The sequence below is a fragment of the Malaya genurostris genome, chromosome 2 (assembly GCF_030247185.1).
Source record: "Malaya genurostris strain Urasoe2022 chromosome 2, Malgen_1.1, whole genome shotgun sequence".
Lineage (NCBI taxonomy): Eukaryota > Metazoa > Arthropoda > Insecta > Diptera > Culicidae > Malaya > Malaya genurostris.
The window spans coordinates 299,761,605-299,779,403 of record NC_080571.1 but is presented as its reverse complement, the minus strand read 5'-3'; the positions used below and the strand labels follow the sequence as shown (position 1 = coordinate 299,779,403).

The 17,799-nt window shown below is 37.4% G+C and overlaps 1 protein-coding gene across 1 annotated transcript in view; it reads left to right on the top strand.

Moving 5' to 3' along the window:
• The first annotated feature begins 1,352 nt into the window (after positions 1-1,352).
• Positions 1,353-17,799, top strand: part of LOC131430763 (uncharacterized) — a 181,386-nt gene continuing 164,939 nt past the window's right edge. The window contains exon 1 of the mRNA XM_058595966.1: positions 1,353-2,558. The gene's annotated coding sequence lies outside the window, so the exon portion shown is untranslated. The remainder of the gene's footprint in view (positions 2,559-17,799) is intronic.

Here is a 17,799-nt window from a genome sequence, read left to right as displayed (position 1 = left end):
CTGTCATTTTTTTTAAGCGAAAAAAAGTTTGTGTTGTAATTGAACAGTGTGCGCTGACTGTACAGAATCATTTAAACTTTTCTTAGCTTCTAGTTTCGACTTGTCCTTGCATTACTGAAACAATGCACAATGTCTTAACGGATTTTCCGAAGTAATTCAGGTTCCGATCTAGACATCAAATCAAGCCAGTTGTCTGTCTATGGGTTCATTTTCAACAGTTGTTTACGGAAAAGTCAAAGACGCATCTCATTCCGACATCTACCGCACAGTTCCCCGAAAGAATGGTTCAACTAAGTTTACCATTTGAAGTACTGTTTTCATCACTTAATTGCGTCAAGCTTTAGCTGAAATCATCAAACAGAGATTTTGCAAATTCGACGAACAGTCGGTGTGCTCGAGGCTTCAATTTGTTTAGAAAAGATGTCAAGTGATGAATTTTGTCTTCTTCAAGGGTGCGCTTTTGTTTATCCTAGGATTTCTCCGAACTGTCCGACGATTGATCGGATTTTACGCCTGAGTTTGGTGTCACAAAGTTTCCGAGTCGAACCAGTGGGATCGGAGCTCAAAGAGGAGGGTGATGAAGTATTGAAGTGTAATGCTGTTAATCGAAGATTTCGCAATATTCGAAACCAAGCTATTGCACTACTACGTTTCTAAATGCTTGAATTATTTGTAGTAATGGAACAGACTCCCTCTAAGGACCAAATCATACCACAAAACTGAAACTTTTCATTTGAAAATAAACAACATTGCTGGCAAACAACATATATTCGAGACTACTGCCGAAGAACGCCCCCTGGAAAGGTCATATCCGCAAATATACTGTGCTCAAGATATGCTCCCGCAGATACGATCCCGACGACATTGAGCTTATTCCGGGTGAATTTTTTCTCGGAATGAAAATTGCAAAGTTTTTTTCCCCCATCATTCAATCTGAAACTCCACACCCGTCGTGCTCACAATTCAGGAAAGCATCCGAACGAAGACAAGTAATCCAGCATCAGTAGCATATTTTCGACACCACAACACGACAACACCGACAGCGGGAAGACGGCGGCGGTTGTTCATTTCGATTAGTAGCATTGAAACGTCCTCGAGTTCCTGTGATCTCTCAACTCAACTCAGAGAGTTGAGATGAGAGAGAAAAATTCATTCCGCTCCGTCGTTGTGTTTTGCGTGCGTCTGTGAAGGAAAAGTGTTCGCTGCTAGTGTCCTGGTTTTCCGCTTTAGTACAAACGGCGCTGTCGTTCGCTCGGACGGGAGAGAACGAAGGAAAATAGATGACGCGATAGAGTGTGGAGAGGCTCGAAACAGCAATTGGAAACGTGCACAGCAGATCTGTCTGTGACCGACCAGTCTTCTAGCGTCATTCAAACACGACGCCAACGTGTCTCTGTTTTCTTCACGGTGCTGTGTAGACCTCCCCCAGAGTAGTGGTTATTAAGTAACACAGTTTGGGGAGAAAAATCCTCTATAAGTATGACAGTAGTGCGGGACGGGTTTCGGAGAGCTGCCACCGAGGTCGCATGTATGCCACATTGCAGCTTTCCATGAACAAGCATCCTCTGCGCGCGGCTGCCCGAGGCTGGAGACACATCGCGGTTGGTGGGTAATTAACAAATTTGTGGATAAAGTGCACTCGGAAGTGTTTGCATCCGAAATCAAACTCGTCGCTTGTCGCTTGGGATGCTGAGAGCACCTACCGAATGTGTGTGTGTGTATGTGCGTGCGTGTGAGTGTTTAAACGTCAAAAAATAGTAGCACGCTGCTGATTCAGTGGGTGGTGGGTGATTGCTATCGAAATAAAAAAAATCAATCGTTGGGCGTTGTATTGCCACAGCCGAAGGCAGAAATGTCACCGGTTCGAATGGCCTACTCGGAAGAACAGTGCCGTGATCGGTAGAAGTGCCATTCCAGCACCAATTAGAACCGCCAGCAGACGTAGACGTGTCGACAGTGCGTTAATAAAAACAAGTTAACAAGGTGATATTTTCCCCTGTACGGAGTACTGCTGGAGAGTGAGTGCGAATAATATCGAAGATGAAAAGTTGTACTTCTTTTGATGGGGAAGAATATGTGTGTTTGATGAGTTCATCAATCCAGTAATGAATCTATGTCTAGATGCTAAGTATATACCGTGAATGTTTTTTGAATTGTGTTAGCTTATGCAGTGAAATATTAAAATTGAAAACAAATACAAATACAATTACAAATTGCTTCAATCTATTCTACTGAATCAAAAGTTTCCACCTCAGCTTAAACTCAATCACTTGTCGATAGAAGTGGTATCAATGTGAAACCGTATGAAGAATAAATTACCATTAAAAGCTAATACCCATCAAACGTTGCGAACGGAAACACATCGTATTAACAAAGGATTAAGTCAAAACTCGAAACAAACACGAAACTCGACCAACGGATTACACAGAAGTGTTGCATGCGTAAAACTGCGACTCAACCCGAACTCCTGACTTCGAGCAACGGTTGTCCGGCCGTCCGACCGAAAGTCACCAGCACATCTCACATAAAATCACACTAACTCGAAATTTACATAGCAGGTAGGTTCAGATGACTTTCCCGTAAACAAAACTGACAAGGGACTAAAAACCATCAAGCTCAATGATCCTTTTTCCACACTGGAGAAGGCAGCATCCATCAAACGGCATGACAGAGTGGTCGTAAAATTTGTGGTTTCTCTTTGCTTCGGCTTCAACGATCTGCAGATCTGGGCCAGACCGGGAAAGAAGGAACCAACACTCAAACATCAAAATGAAACTGCACAGTCGATTCTGCGTCTCTCGCTATGTGACTATCCTTTTTGTGATTTTACTGTTCCAGACAGCCATGGGGACGCCAATCTTCCGATAACCACTTTATATTCGAAAAATTTCGTCTACTCTCTTTAAATTGTATGGGTGCAAACTTCCGATTGGATTTTTCCCGCAGCATTCCTGCATTCAAACACAATTCTAGCTGCATGTGGTTTTTTTGTCGTGAATACGACTTACTTTACTATGGGGCGCCTTTTCAAAATTAGCCGTATGGAAGAATGGGCAGAACTTAATCGTGAATATCTCGACTTGTATTAATGGTAGCAATATAATTCTTTCACTATTTCATCAAAAATATGATCAGGAATTTAGGATAATGTTTTGAACAGTGTGATATAATCACAAACAACTCAAAAATTAAGTTTTCTGAAAATTTTAAAACAACGCGGAAAACTCTTTACTTTTGCTTGGGTTTTTCGCGCAAGGACGACGATTTTGAGGTAGTCAGGCACATATCTTCAACTGAACGTTATAAAAGAGGAACCGTGGTCGAAAATCGATCATTTCTTCTTGTGCGTTGGATGAAAGCAGACGTCGGGCGAAAAGATGCATTCAAACAACGTCATCTGCGTGGTTAAAAACCTCAAACGCTCAGGTCGTAGTTCTCATTTGCCTTCCTGTCGTCAAGGTGAGAAGACGCATTAAACCAGTTTCTCATCATCTGGCACAGCAAGCGGATGTGTCGGTTTGTACGCAAAGCTAGTTTCAATTCAAGCATGGTGGTTTGCATTGGAGAGAAAGAAAACAAAAAACGAAAAGTGGACAACATTCTATAAATTCAGCTGTTCTAATGGCTCTAAATGTTATCTAAAGAACGATTAAGATTACTTCTTTGCAAATCCAAGGTAGAAATCATCAGTTTAGTGAAAAAGCAAAATAATTTGATTTCCTTCGCTGTGCGAAAATCGTTCGAGCCTTCTAAAAGGCAGAAATGAATCCTGTACAGCATCTTGATAGTTTCTTTCAATGAAATATGCAAATCCGAAATGAGATATTCGACGTCAAAAATCGATGAAAATTTTAGTAATGAAAAGGGGGGAAGTTTCGCAATTCACACAATCGATAAACTATCAATTCGAATTCGAAAGTATAAAGAAATCGTGTCAGTTTTATTCGTATTCACGACATCCAGTTATGTCCCTGACATTACACAACCGTACTTTTTTATCGCGTAACTATAGAGCTGATAGTGTGTGCACATGGTCGTGGATGTGGACACGAACCATGGCGCAGGATAATTCAACCCCCTCGTTCCTCGAATTCATTGCTGATTATTATCAACGGGTTGCAAGTAGATTGCTGCAGGGATAAAATGCATGTTTCCGTCTATTTTGATCACAAGTAAACTTTGCTATTGAGTTGTGAGTGTTTGATCTTGGCGACTAAAACAGACTAATCCTATTGAAAAATTGTATCGGGGTCCAACAAATTTAAATTTAACATTTAACATTTAGCCATTTCATGAATAGATGCTCGGAAACACCACTAAACTCGCTGACTTCTCGAGTCAACGTTTCAATAATATCCGATACTTAAATTCAGGGAAGTCTTGATTTACAGTTTTTTTTCATGGAAACTGAAAGAAAATTTGAAATACTATCGGGTAAGGAATGAAAAATTTCCTTATTTTATCTAGATGGAGCTACCTACTACAAAACTGACGAGAGAATAGGATTTATACAAAACAGTTGATTCATTGCAGTGACATATTCTATAAATTATATCAAATCATTTTAAATTACCAAACAAAGGCCAACAGATTTAACGCACATCTTGATTGTTTATTATTTCCACTTTATTATTTACCGCGAAAAAGAGTTTATTTATTTTTGTGTTTATCTGGGCAGCCGGCTACCGAGAAAAAAATATCAATTTATCAAACAAACAAATATCTATGTTATCTCTGCTATTAACATTGAAATATTAAAGGATATTCGCAATAGTTGATTTTTTATCATTCAATTTATAGTTGTGAAAGACAAACAATAACGTGAAAGAAAAAATACCTAATAAAACTTTTCTCAGAATCTAGTCGGAAATTGACAAGTTGAATGAAGTTTACTGAAGAGATAATTTAGTAGAATGGAGTAATCAGATGTGAAACGTTGAAAACATCTGATAACTGAAGAGAAAAAGACACTTTTGCAATTGTCGCCTTTTAGGACATGGAAGCAGGAACCCAGTGAATCTATTGTTGATTAAACTTTTTTTCCGCCTGATTCCACACGGCATCTAGGCTGGTACTATCCGGAGAAAGATAATAGGTACTATCAATCTCCTAGTGGACCCTAGTCTTTCAACCAATGAATAGTTCCTGTGAGAAAAGCTGGGTTCATGGCTCAGAATTTCAACTCTTCCTATCTAATACTGTTCTATGGATTACCATGATGGCCTCTCTCGATCCCTAGTCCAATTGTTAAATTTGTCTTTAATACAGGGTCCGGCACTCGAAGTGTAACCAACTTCAGACCGCTCGCGCAGCTGACGCACGGGCATCAGCTCTCTAGAAATTTGTTAAATGACAGTTCGGAGTTGTATTGTTTACAAGCGCAAGAAAGCATTTTGCCAAAAGTGAACGCGAAAAAAAATCTTGACTTGAGAGAGCGAAGGAGTTGCTTCGTTTGTCCGAAAGCGGTCAATTTCCGAACATTATATTTTCTGACGAGAAAATTTTTCCAATTGAGCAATTCGTAAACTCTCAAAACGATAGGGTTTACTTGACCGACCGTTCATACGAGAATTTGAGTCATCGATTGGCCACCAGGAGGCAGCACCCGCAACAGATAATGGTTTGGGCCGCTGTAATCGCAGATGGGCGCTCTCCAATCGTTTTCATCGAGCCTAGCGTCAAGGTAAATGCGACATATTATCGGGAAAGTATTCTGGAGGTTGCTTTGAAGCCGTGGGCAGACAAACATTTCGGTGGCAGACCATGGACGTTTCAGCAGGACTCGGCACCGTCTCACAAAGCTCGAGTGAACCAAGAATGGCTGAAAAACAACGTTCCGAACTTCATCACGTCCACACAATGGCTCTCGAATTCACCAGATGCGAATCCAATGGATTATTCTCTTTGGGCCATTTTGGAGAGCAAAGTCCGAACTAAAAGATACACCAGTCTCGAGGCGCTGAAAAAAGTTATTGCCCGCGAGTGGGTCTAAATACCTGCAAGTCACATTCGGCAACTTGCGATTCGTTTTTTGACCGTCTCAAGGCCATAGTCAAGGCAAAAGGTGGTCATATCGAGCAAAAGTGAATTGATTCTGAATTTTGTATTATTTTTACACATTTTGTACTTTGAATTAAGTAAAAGTAATTTTCCAAACTGAATTTATGGCCTTTTTAATTGGTTACACTTCGAGTGCCGAACCCTGTATATTGCGTTCGAGATCACAATCGTCACCAGTGCTCTACCTACGCACTAGTGGAGACCATTATAGGGATATGTGATACTGTGTGTTCCCCCGTTGATAGCAAAAATAGATAAAAACAATATCTCGAAGCAGTGTTGGCGGCAAAGTAGAAGAGAAGAAGAAAAGACTTGTTATCGATGTGATATGAGTGTTTCTATTGAATTTGTTTCCGTAGATATAGGACAAAAAGTTGACCTTGTTTCCGTCTAGTCAATTGAACATTCTCTTCATGTGTTTTCATATGCAGAGGGTAGTTTAATTGGTTAAACAATTTCCTCCGATTAGTAGTTAGCTACGGGTTCGAGTCCTGTCTCTGCGGTAACATTTTCGCGGTTTTCATTATATAACTTCATTCGCATGTCAATTTTCCAATCTGCTTTCCCGTTTGATACTGATCATATTTAGTGTGTAATAATGCCTTTCTCATAACCGTATATATGAAATATCGATGTGTTTTGAAATTTTATGACTTCTACCAGGTTTGTCCGTTAATAATGGAGGATTTTTTTTAATGAAAATACATGTTGATTATTAGTTATAGACTCTAAATGATTGTCACTCCGAGTTGACAGTGCAATGCGTAGGTTTATAAGCCAATTGTCGTATGTTCGAGTCCGATCTGAAAGGATTCTTATAATCCATAGAATCATAGCACTAGCCATGCCACGCTTCTGTACGCGTAGAGTCGGCGGCAAAGTCTGTTGAAACAGAAGATCAAATTCAACAAAAGGAATGTAATACCAAGGCTTTGCTTACTTCGAAACCTGTGCATCCTTTCCATCTCAACTTAATGCATCAACTATCAAATACCACGCTGGAAGAACTGTTTATCTCATCTCAGTATGAGCGCGTGAGATATCGCTGAAGACAAATGATAGTTGGGAGGGGCAATATGAGGAGTATGGTGGGTGGGACAATCTTTACCATTTGAGAGATGATGTTTTCCCCACTTTCGCTGTGTGTGTGATGGCGTTGTCGTGCTGTAAAGTAAATGTCATTCAAATACCCTGGATATACGGGTGCGTTTTGGGCATAGTGCCGGAAAACTGCGCGCGCAAATTTTTTATTATTTACTTTTACATTTCTTGACCCGCGTCGGGTTGCGCTTATATTAGTGAACATATAATTTTATTATCTTTGGACAAGCTTGTTGCGTCGTTTTCGTGTTTATTTTTTTGATATAGAACACACCTTTGTTTTCTATATAGGGGTGTAAATTCGAAATTCAAGGAAAAATACCTGTAAAATGTGGTCAGGTTTTGAACACTTACAACACGGTTATTTTTGTATCAATAACTAATTTTATTTCACTTTTTGAAAGGAAATATTTTCACACATCAATTTGAATGTATTTTGCATCATACAGTAGTAAAATTTTGTTTAAGGATCAAGAGTAAACCAAGTTAACTTGTGTTGGTAATTTGTATATTACGCACATTTTATTTGGTACGAATGTCATAGATCTATGTATTCATATATGCAGTGCATCCAGTTTATCAAAGTGGCTTGATCGATTGAGTTTCAAACAATCTTTGTTTTTAGCACTAATAATTCTCAAATGAATGTTAAGCCTAACTTTTTGGATGGAATATCAGTTTTGATCAATTTTTCATCAACGTTTGATGGAAAATTGCTTACATTTTATGAATGTAGATTTTAATTACCTAACAAAAAAGTTGACAACACTGCTTCAATGAATTTGAATTGGATTGCGCTATACAAAATGAGCAAAACTAAATATTTTCTGTTACTAAAGCAGTTTTCCGGAAAAATAAATAGTTTTTATGACAACATTCCATATCCACTGCTTTTCGCGTGTTTAAATTAAAGGTTCTTATTTTGCGGGTTTACCTATAGAAGGTACGTAAATCTTTATATCGCAATAGTTTCTGCAAGAGAAAATCCATATAGGATGTGCTTGTTGCTTATCAAATGTGTTAGTGGAAGTAAGCTGAAACTGAAATAATTTTTCTTGAGCAGTTTTCAGAAAAACGGAAGAGTTTTAGACTAAAATTTTCGCTTTTCTTGAATTATTTAAAAGATATTTTTTATTCAGGCCTATTTGCGTACAACCTTTACGTGACCGATTGAGCCGATTTTTTAAATATATATATATTTTTTTGAGTTGGATCTTGTTGTCACCCTTTTTCTAGGGGGAGAGGAGCTTCCATTTCCCTCCTGCGAGGATTGAGGGGCACTTCGTTCGTGGTTCGTCTCGTCATCCATTGCCGCATCGATGGTATTGTTGTCGATTTCCGTTTTCTTTTCGTTGCTAGTTGCTGTAGATGCACCTTGTTGTACATTGGTTGCAATTGCTGGTTGGTTGGAGGGTAAGTTGTCAACTGCATCCGGTGTACTTTGTTCTATATAGGATACTGATGGTTTCGTTGAAGGGGATGCTTCATTGTTGTTGGTGGCTGTCACAGGTGTACTGGGGTTGCTTGGGGTTGGTGTGAAGGAAGCACCGTTGTCCTTTGGTGTAATTGTCTTCTTGTCCAGTTTATCACATGGCTTACCGTAGTAAACAGCTTTTTAGTAATATTAACATGTGGCCATCTGATTGTCATAGATAACAAGTGATTTGTACGGAATTCTTGTATTTTGACCGAAAATCACATAAGAAGGTATAGGCCTCTTCAAGTGTATGCGTAATAAACGTACGCCATTTAGAATACCGGGGAAAAAGTTCTTCCACTTTTCTTTTTCGATAGAGAGAATCTCTCCGTATTGGGACATAGTTTTGCGAATATAAGAATCGGTGACGCTTGAGTGAAGATCATGCACACGCACTTCTATTCTATTCTTCTCGTGCTCCACATAGTGCACATTGTTATTGTCTTTTGCGAATTGAATTGCATCCAACTCTTTATAAAACAGGATGTAAACAACATTATTTGTCTTATTGCATTGAAGTAAATTCACACGTTTAATGTCAAGATGCATTTGCTCCTTAAGCTAACCTTCAAGTTCTCTAATCGAAGGTCGAATTTTGCATTGCCTGAAGTCAACAACAATTGTATTCTTTCGTGTCGGCGGTAGTTTTTGTTCGTTTGGCTCACTCATTTCGAGGTCGTTCTATTGTTCACTACACAATAGTGTTCTTGGTTTCTTCTGTCCCGAACGTAAGCGGTTTTGTTTTATCGACTGACTTGGATGAGATGTAAAACCGAACTGCTTTTCTTGAATTGAAAAGAGAAAAGAAAGAAAAAGAAGCGCAGGAATTTGTTCTTACGCACACATTGTTGTCATTACTAATACGCTTTGCAAAGTGTCTTCGCCCTTAATAGCAAGCATTGTCCTATTTTGTCTGCTAAAAATCTAAAACTTACTGGATTTCTCTATATTAGAAGATGGTTTTGAAGGAGTAAGCGAATTATCTGCTGGGAAGCATCGTTCTCAGTGACTATTTGAAGCAAAAGCAATATCGTGGAAGCACATGATTCTATAAATAGTAAGTTAGTTATTTTTAAAGCCTCAGTCTCACATGAAACATGCTAGAGGAAGGTTTCAGTCAGGCAATGAGCGTCACGAAAAGCGATACAAAACGACTGTATGCTCTGACAGGGTTACTTTGATCAAATGTAACTCGTTTGTTGGCTGAAAAGCTTGGGAATTGAATGAATTAGAAAATAGTTCTTGAGTTCCTTCGGCTCATCAGTGCTTAAAGTAGTTCAAAATGAACCGCAGTCTTCGCATAACAGTTCAATTTGAGCCGCTAAGCAAACGCAAAGTTCAAGTGTCAAATAAGTTGTGTGAATTTTGCGTCTGCTTAGCGGTTCGAATTGAACTGTAAGGCGAATTTGGTGACTCAATTTGGATTGATTTAACTATTGATGAGCCGAAGGAAAAACGCGAAGGAATCAATACGAAATATGTACTTCTTGTACCTTTTGGTTGATGTTCCCTAAATGTTCAAGTTTCCAATTTTGATTAGAAGAACTCATTTTATAATGAAATTTGTTCATAGTTTTTAACAAAATCGCAGACGTAAAATCATAATGCGAACACGTATCTCTACGTAGCGCATGCCAAGCAAAACTTAACGCTATAATAATAATTGCACACAAAACAAACTTTAACATAAAGTTGGCGTGAGTGGATCCAATACCTTAATACCGTTCATTTTAGCTTTATAGTGCTAAATATAATTTCATAACAAATTTCGTCGTATAAATAACAAATACATGACGAACAGTCGATTTTTTTGGTTCGTGTGTTCGATATTCGATTCGATTTTCATACAGAACTAAAAGCTTCGCGTTGTGGCACGACTCCCGACTGATTGAACTGTTTATTTGAAATCATCAATCATTCCAAATGTTGGTTACCTTTTTCCACATCAATAGGTCAAACAACCCAATAGAGCTGATCCTTGTATTTTTTATAGTCTAGTATTTTTTATAGTCAGCTCCATATTTGTTGCGTATTAAATGTTTCAACCGAATATAAAATATCACTGCAATTCTCAAAGCAATAAGAGGCCATAAGTATGTCTGGATCTCTTACCAGAGGTTTGGGTAAATCAAGTAATGAACTGGCAATAAATACGCAGTTGACAGTCAATGTTGCACATATTCTTCGTGTAACTAATTCATTCATCCATCTTCAGTGCGAATATTCTTGTATCACTCACGCCCGTCTCGAACAACGTTGAACTATTCACTGCACAAAAGAGAGAAGGATGAAAATGAATAAGCAATAGTCATAGAGAACCCGAATATACTAATACATTCTTCGTTGCTAGTATACACTGTGCATTTTCGTTTTATACAGTCGTTTATTTACTGCGGTGATCGTTGGATTCCATTCTTCGTGAAGCACTGTTCATCATATCTCTTTGGGTAGCAGCAATGGCAAAGTGCTAGGATATGGTTCATCACATATACATAAGACTATGTTACCAATGCAGGGGAAAACGTCTTAATTTGCTTGTTTCAAAGACAACACGAACGATCATTACAAATTAAGCTTCGACGTTTATCGCAGCATGAATTTTCGTTCCTCATTTACCTCAAGTCATTCGGGGGTTTGTTTTTTTGCGAATTACAACTGCAAGTAATATATCTTCATGCGAGCAACGAAGTAGCGTCGGCTTCGTTCGCACCCGAATGTACGGATAAGTCCAAATATCACGACGATTATCGAACAAAGGCGAAGGGAAGCGAACGATGATCATTGGTGTTCGTTGCATTTTTGATATTCAATCAACATTGTCGACAATCAAAAAATGCACTGTCGTATTATTCGACAAGTTTGACGAATTGAAATCGCCAAACGCGAAGTTGACGCAAATACAGTGGTTCCAATCATATCAAAACACGTCTTTTTTTAATTTGTGCTTCAGGAGTGATTGAATAGAAGAATTTTTGTTTAAAAAAGTTCGCATATATTGATATAATCCATGCTGTCTTCAATCCACCTAAAGGTGAGTTGAATTATTCAATTTGCTTACATTACGAGATAGATAATTCATGCCACGGGAAAATTTGTAGACAATGTTTAAACAAGAAAACATACCGAACACAGTTCGAAAAAATCTTGTGATTTTACATTTTATAAGATGCACATAAATGAAGCGACGTATTTCACACGAATTTATATTCAAGAACATGAAAAATTGTGGGATTTGAAAATTACATGGCTTTAATTCGAATGAAATAAAAAACAAAATATCGATAATAGCAGACGGACCTGAATGACAAAGTTTAAAAGGTCCTTAAAAAAAAAATAATAGCAGCGCGACTTGAACAGAGAAACATTAGATCATAAGCTCACTGGTTACTCGACTGAACCACAGAAGCACTTATCTGTTTGTTGAATAATTGATACATATAAATCTATACATCGTCCCTTGAAACCGGAGTGCAAATGACACTAGAAGCATGTAAAATTATGTGTGAGTGGAATATTGAGTCATTTGAAAAATTAAGTAGTTATGAATTATATCGTTTGTAGAATTATGTCACCTGTAAAATGCAATATTTTTCTGTGAAGACATGAACTCTTTTAAATGCTTTGGTGTCGACATATGAATTCAGTTCAAAAATCTAGTTTCAGAATTCAAATTCTCAATTTATTTCCAACCTGCAGGTTCAAAATTTCTAATCATAAAACAGGAAGTGAATTCTGAATTCTGAATTGTGGTATTAAATTCTGACTCTGAGGTTAGTTGAAATATTCTGGTTCCAGAGAAAGTTATATCATGAATTTCGCTCCTGAATTATGAAATCGAGTTTTTTAATTAAAATCTAGTTTCAGAATATAGAATCGTTTCCAGAGCTCTATTTTTGAATTCTGAACCTATATTCTTCTATTAAGTTCCGAAATTTCATTTTTAAACTAAATTTTAACCTGAAGTTGTGCTAAGAATTCAGTTCCCGAATCCAGCTCCAGTATGCCCGCAAGGCAAATTTTTAAAAGGCGCCCCATAGTAAAGTAGGACGTATTCACGTAAAAAATGTAAGACAAATTATCCCAAAAATAATCTTGGTAATCAAATTATGCGCTTTCACAACGAAAACTACCAAAAAATCGATCTAACCACATTTGTTTGTGGACGAATAAATAAATCAATGAATCAAATTACTTTCTCATAACTTGTGCAGCATCAAAGCTTGATTAAATTTAATTGATTATCGATTAATTAGTACTTAAAGTTTTCCCTAGTTTAAAAAACTCGTATTATAAGACACCTCTTTGACTCCACCAATTGTTCAGAATCGTACTCTTTCCGAAGAAATTAGGTGCAGTTGATCAGAATCAATCCATAATTTTCTACGCCTAGGATTTTCTAAATAAATTCGTTTCTCATCCCTCGTCACTATTCGGTGCAGAGCATCCTTCATTCATGCCGAGAAAGTAAAAAAAATATTTTTCCGGTAATCCATCGGCAATTCAGCTCATGAGAAACCCATTTTCCCATCTTTTTAATTTTTCCCGTGACGTGTAGATGACCAGAAATAGCTTGACAACTGACGTTTAATTTTATAGAATTTTTTTGATTTGGAACACATCTTTGTTTTTTCAATATAAGGGTTCAAATTAGAAATTCAAGGGTAAATACAAGTAGAAATGTGGTCAGCTTTTGAACACTTACAGCTCAGTCAGTTTAGTTTCGATCAGTAATATTATATCACCAATTGATTGGAAAAATGAAACGTTATAAATCGATTTGAAGCTTGAAAACAATTTGAGTCTTGTGTCGTGCAAGTTTGGATGAAATTATATGGTTGCCAGTGAAATTTGCTTAGGATTAATTTCTAATTTATATAAGATGAACTCGATTAATAATGAGAAAACATTTATCGCTTAGATCGAAGTCGCAGAATGGAAGTAAATGGTAGAGAAATTGAACGCTATTAAAATAACTGCGTTTATACAAAACTTGAACAAAAGCTTGGCGAAGAGAAGCTTAAATATCGAAATCCGTATTGCAAGTATGTACAAAGATATAATTGCCTACATTTGGGCTATAAGTGTAATTCAGTCGGTCATAAAACAAATACAAATCCAGACAAACAGAGTAACATATATATTCTGGGTTCGGATAAAGATCAATCTAGCAGACTCTCGTGCAATTCGGATTCAAAAGTGTGACGATTGGTTGAGCAGTTTTATTGAAAATTTCGATCATTGGAAATTTTGCTTGCCTTGTTCCACATCAATGGCTCGAACAACCCCATGGGGTTGATCCTTACAGTTTTTCTAAAAAAAATAACAATCAACCAACCATTGAAGTACTATTAGAAAGAATCGTATGTTGCTTAGCTCTAGCAGTTATGTACCGTGCGTTTCCTTCTTAGAGAACTTCAATGGATACCCAGATGCGATCAATTGTTTATTTATTTTCAAAAAACTTTAATATTGAGCTTTTCCACATTTAAAAAATAAATTAAACCGAAGCAATTCAAAGTGTACGAAAATTAATCATTTATGGAAAATAGTTGTGAGAAAAAACAAAACCGGAAGTGAGTTGAAATATGTCTAAACATTTTTAAGAACTTTTAATGCATGAAATAGATCTTAATAAAAATCGCTATAAAATTGCTGTAAAATTGTTGATTCAAAAATCAAATATGCCAGTTACTGAGTTGAAATTTTGAGAAAACGGTCTCCCGTCTAAACACAGAAATATGGTACATTGATATGAATTTCGTTTGGGGCAGATTCATCGAAGCCTCCCTAAGAGATTATCACGTTCACAGAGCTGCAAACGCTCATTCAATTGAATTATCGAACTAATGAACGAGCGGCAAGCTGTTGGGAATTCCGTCAATATTTGCCGAAATCTTTATAAATTTCCGAAGAAGCTAATTTTTTGCAAGCATTCGTCATTATACAATCTAGAGTGGATACATTTTTATTGAGCAATGTATTTGTTTCATTCAAGCACAAATTGAAACGTTTCTACACTATACTTTTGGAAAGTCGTTGTTAAGTACGATCTCACTGGTTGCCAAGCTCTGTACTAAAACTATTTTAAAAAACCTTATTAAATCCATCTAGTGAAAAATTAATTAGAATAAAATTAAAGATTTCCTTTTTCAGGTTTAGGCAAACGAAATCTTTTCTATTTGTAAACAGTTATGTCAAGTTCTTTCTTCTTTCTTCTTTATTTTATATCGTCGCACAATGACGGTTTGAAATTTTAAGCACACTTCACCTTATAGCTCCAGAAACGGAAATCGGATCCATATGACATTCTATAGCAACGCATGAGACCATAGAAACTTTCATTTGAGCCTAAGTTAGTAAAAATCGATCAAATCATCTCTGAGAAAAATGAGTGACATTATTTGACACATACTCACACACATACAATCATACACACACAGACATTGCTCAGCTCGATGAACTCTGTCGAATGGTATGGGTCACTTAAATCTCCCGGTCAATTTTCACTAGTCAGTTTTTCAAGTGGTTTTATCAACTTTCTGTATAATAAATACTATAAGAATACTTTTATAGAATTGAATCGTTATCATGATTTTGTGATAATACTAACAAGTTGGTAACAATTGAATAAAAATGAATATCAAGGACGGTAAAAACTACAAATGGTCCCATCTGCTAATGACGGTTTATTTAGCGTAATTCTTTGGGTTTTTTAAAGTTTCTTCTGATAAGATGCAAAGATTGTGGCTTTTGATCACAGGGTATTACTATCTTAAAGATAGTAAAAAAGAAATGATGGCCAATCACATTACAATAAACGCTATCTCTAAACAAAAATTAGCTGCCATTTTCAGATTCGATTTAATTAATTTTACTTTTTGTTGCGCTTTAAATTCTAATCATTTTCATATTCAGATTTTCAATACAGAATTTTGAGCTCCCGATACAGATTTACAGATTTTTCTCCTGAAAAATATAGATTCAAATGTGGCGACCCTGCAAGCTATACAAAATTGAACAAAGCACGTTGTGTGGTGGTGTTTTCTTCTTCCGTACCAGCACGTAGTGGTTTTGCATCGTCATTTTGTATGACGGTTCGAATGTTTTGACACTCATCGCCATATGATTTCGGAACCGGAAGTCGGATCTGGATGATATTGGGCAGTGTCTTTAGAGACAATGAGAGGTTTAACTTGAATCAAAATTTGTGAAAAATGGTTGCTGAGAAGTCGAAGTCAGGTGTGTTTTTGGAGCATTTCTTTAGTTGTATCGGTGCTTTCGGAAGCGGAAACCAGGGACTAGTAATCCCAAAATGGATTTATATATCCACTAACTAACAAGCTATGCCAACTACATGAATTTTCCAGTGAATTTTATAAAAAATTGAACCTCCTTTCGCCATCGCTTGTGAAAAAATACTAAGAAAATTAAAAATGTTCCAATTATCGTGTTGTAATACCAGAACAGGAAGTCAGATATGAATCAACTCTTCGGGGACCTTAATGCAAACCGGTTGAAAGGTTCTTTATCAAAAATGAGATCTTTTCTTTGCATCTTAGTTTGTGAACATCGGTTCGGAAATTTCCGATAAAATTGAGTGCGAGTTTTCTCATAGATTTACACATATTACCTTGTAATTCAAGAACCGGAAGTCGGATAAAAATTAAATTCAATAGCAAGACATCGGACTATTAGCCCTTTCGTTTGAAACTTAGTTTGTGAAAATCGGTTCAGTCAACTCTGAGGAAAGGGAGTGACAATTTTTCTCCTTTTTAATGCATATCAACCTGTAGTTCCGGAAGCAGAAGTTGGATCGGGATAAAATTTAATAGCATTATATGGGACCACGATACCTTTCATTTGAATCTTCCGTTCAAAGGTCGGTTTTCACAGTGATTCCATAATCTTTCTATATGAGAAAGGCAAAAATAGATTAAAAAAGTTTAGCCCTTTTCTATAAACAGTCTACATCAATTTTGGAAAAGCAAAGTATACAAAGTGGCTTTTTGTGAAATGTCCAAAAATTCCAATTTCACTTGAGTCTGAGAGGGCGCTGCCAACATTTCTTGATTCTTTCGATGAAATGTCAAGAAAATATCAAATATCACTATGACAGCACAGAAACATCAGGACAGAATATGATAATAAAATGTGTTATTGTTTTGTTCTTTGTGTGTTATTTACATACACCCGGGTTTGCTTCATTCTAAATTATTCTTTTTCTTTTAAAAATCTTTTATGATACTCGTAAAATTTAAACCTCTAAATACTGCCCGCTTGCTCATTTTGCAGATTTGCCAGTCGCACACTTTCTCACGGGATGTTTTCATCTGCGTTGTTTGGCTCGGTATTGTCCTGGTGGAATAGTGGAATCCCACCGTTTGTAAGCAGTACCTAGATCTTGCTGAGAATGAGAGAAACAATGAGATGCTGCTATGTTTGCTTAGCATTATATAAATCAGGCACCACATGACTGTGCACATTTTCCTTGTAAATGGGTCACACTTTGTTGACTTGCTTGTTCCCTTTTTTGTCGAGGAGATGAAACTTGACATCTGACTGAGCAAGCCTCTCGTATTGTGATTATGGATTGTTTTCAATGCACAAAACGCCTTTTGTTTCGACTTGTAGTATTTTATTAAAGGTTTGCCGGTACGGATAGCTTACAACATGAAGCGCAACATACCCGAATCAAAATTTTCCCATTCTTCGATAGAACCACAAATTTCTCCGGGGATATACGCTCGGCATGACCGGCTTCAGAATCGGCACACAAATACCTTGCAGCAAATCAAGCTCGAATTTGGCATCCCGCTAACTGCTCTCGAAACGGTTCTTGGTCTAATTAAATCGTCACCACTGCCGTTACAAACCGCTGGTGGTGACATGAATGATCGATGGCATGAGCGCATTTCTGCACGCATCACGTGCTTTTCGACCGGGGCTTACAACAGCGGTTTTGTCACAGAGTGCTCTTGCGGACTGGCTACGAATCGGATCGGTGTCCATCATCACTCCGGTAACCAAAGATTCCACAGTCGCCGATACCCGGCAGCCAATCAGTATGAGCTGTATAAGTGTGTGTGCGTGTGTGTGTGTGCGTGCGTATCCCATTGCGTGCATTATACCGTCGGCAAACATTCTCGAGCCCCCGCGGAACA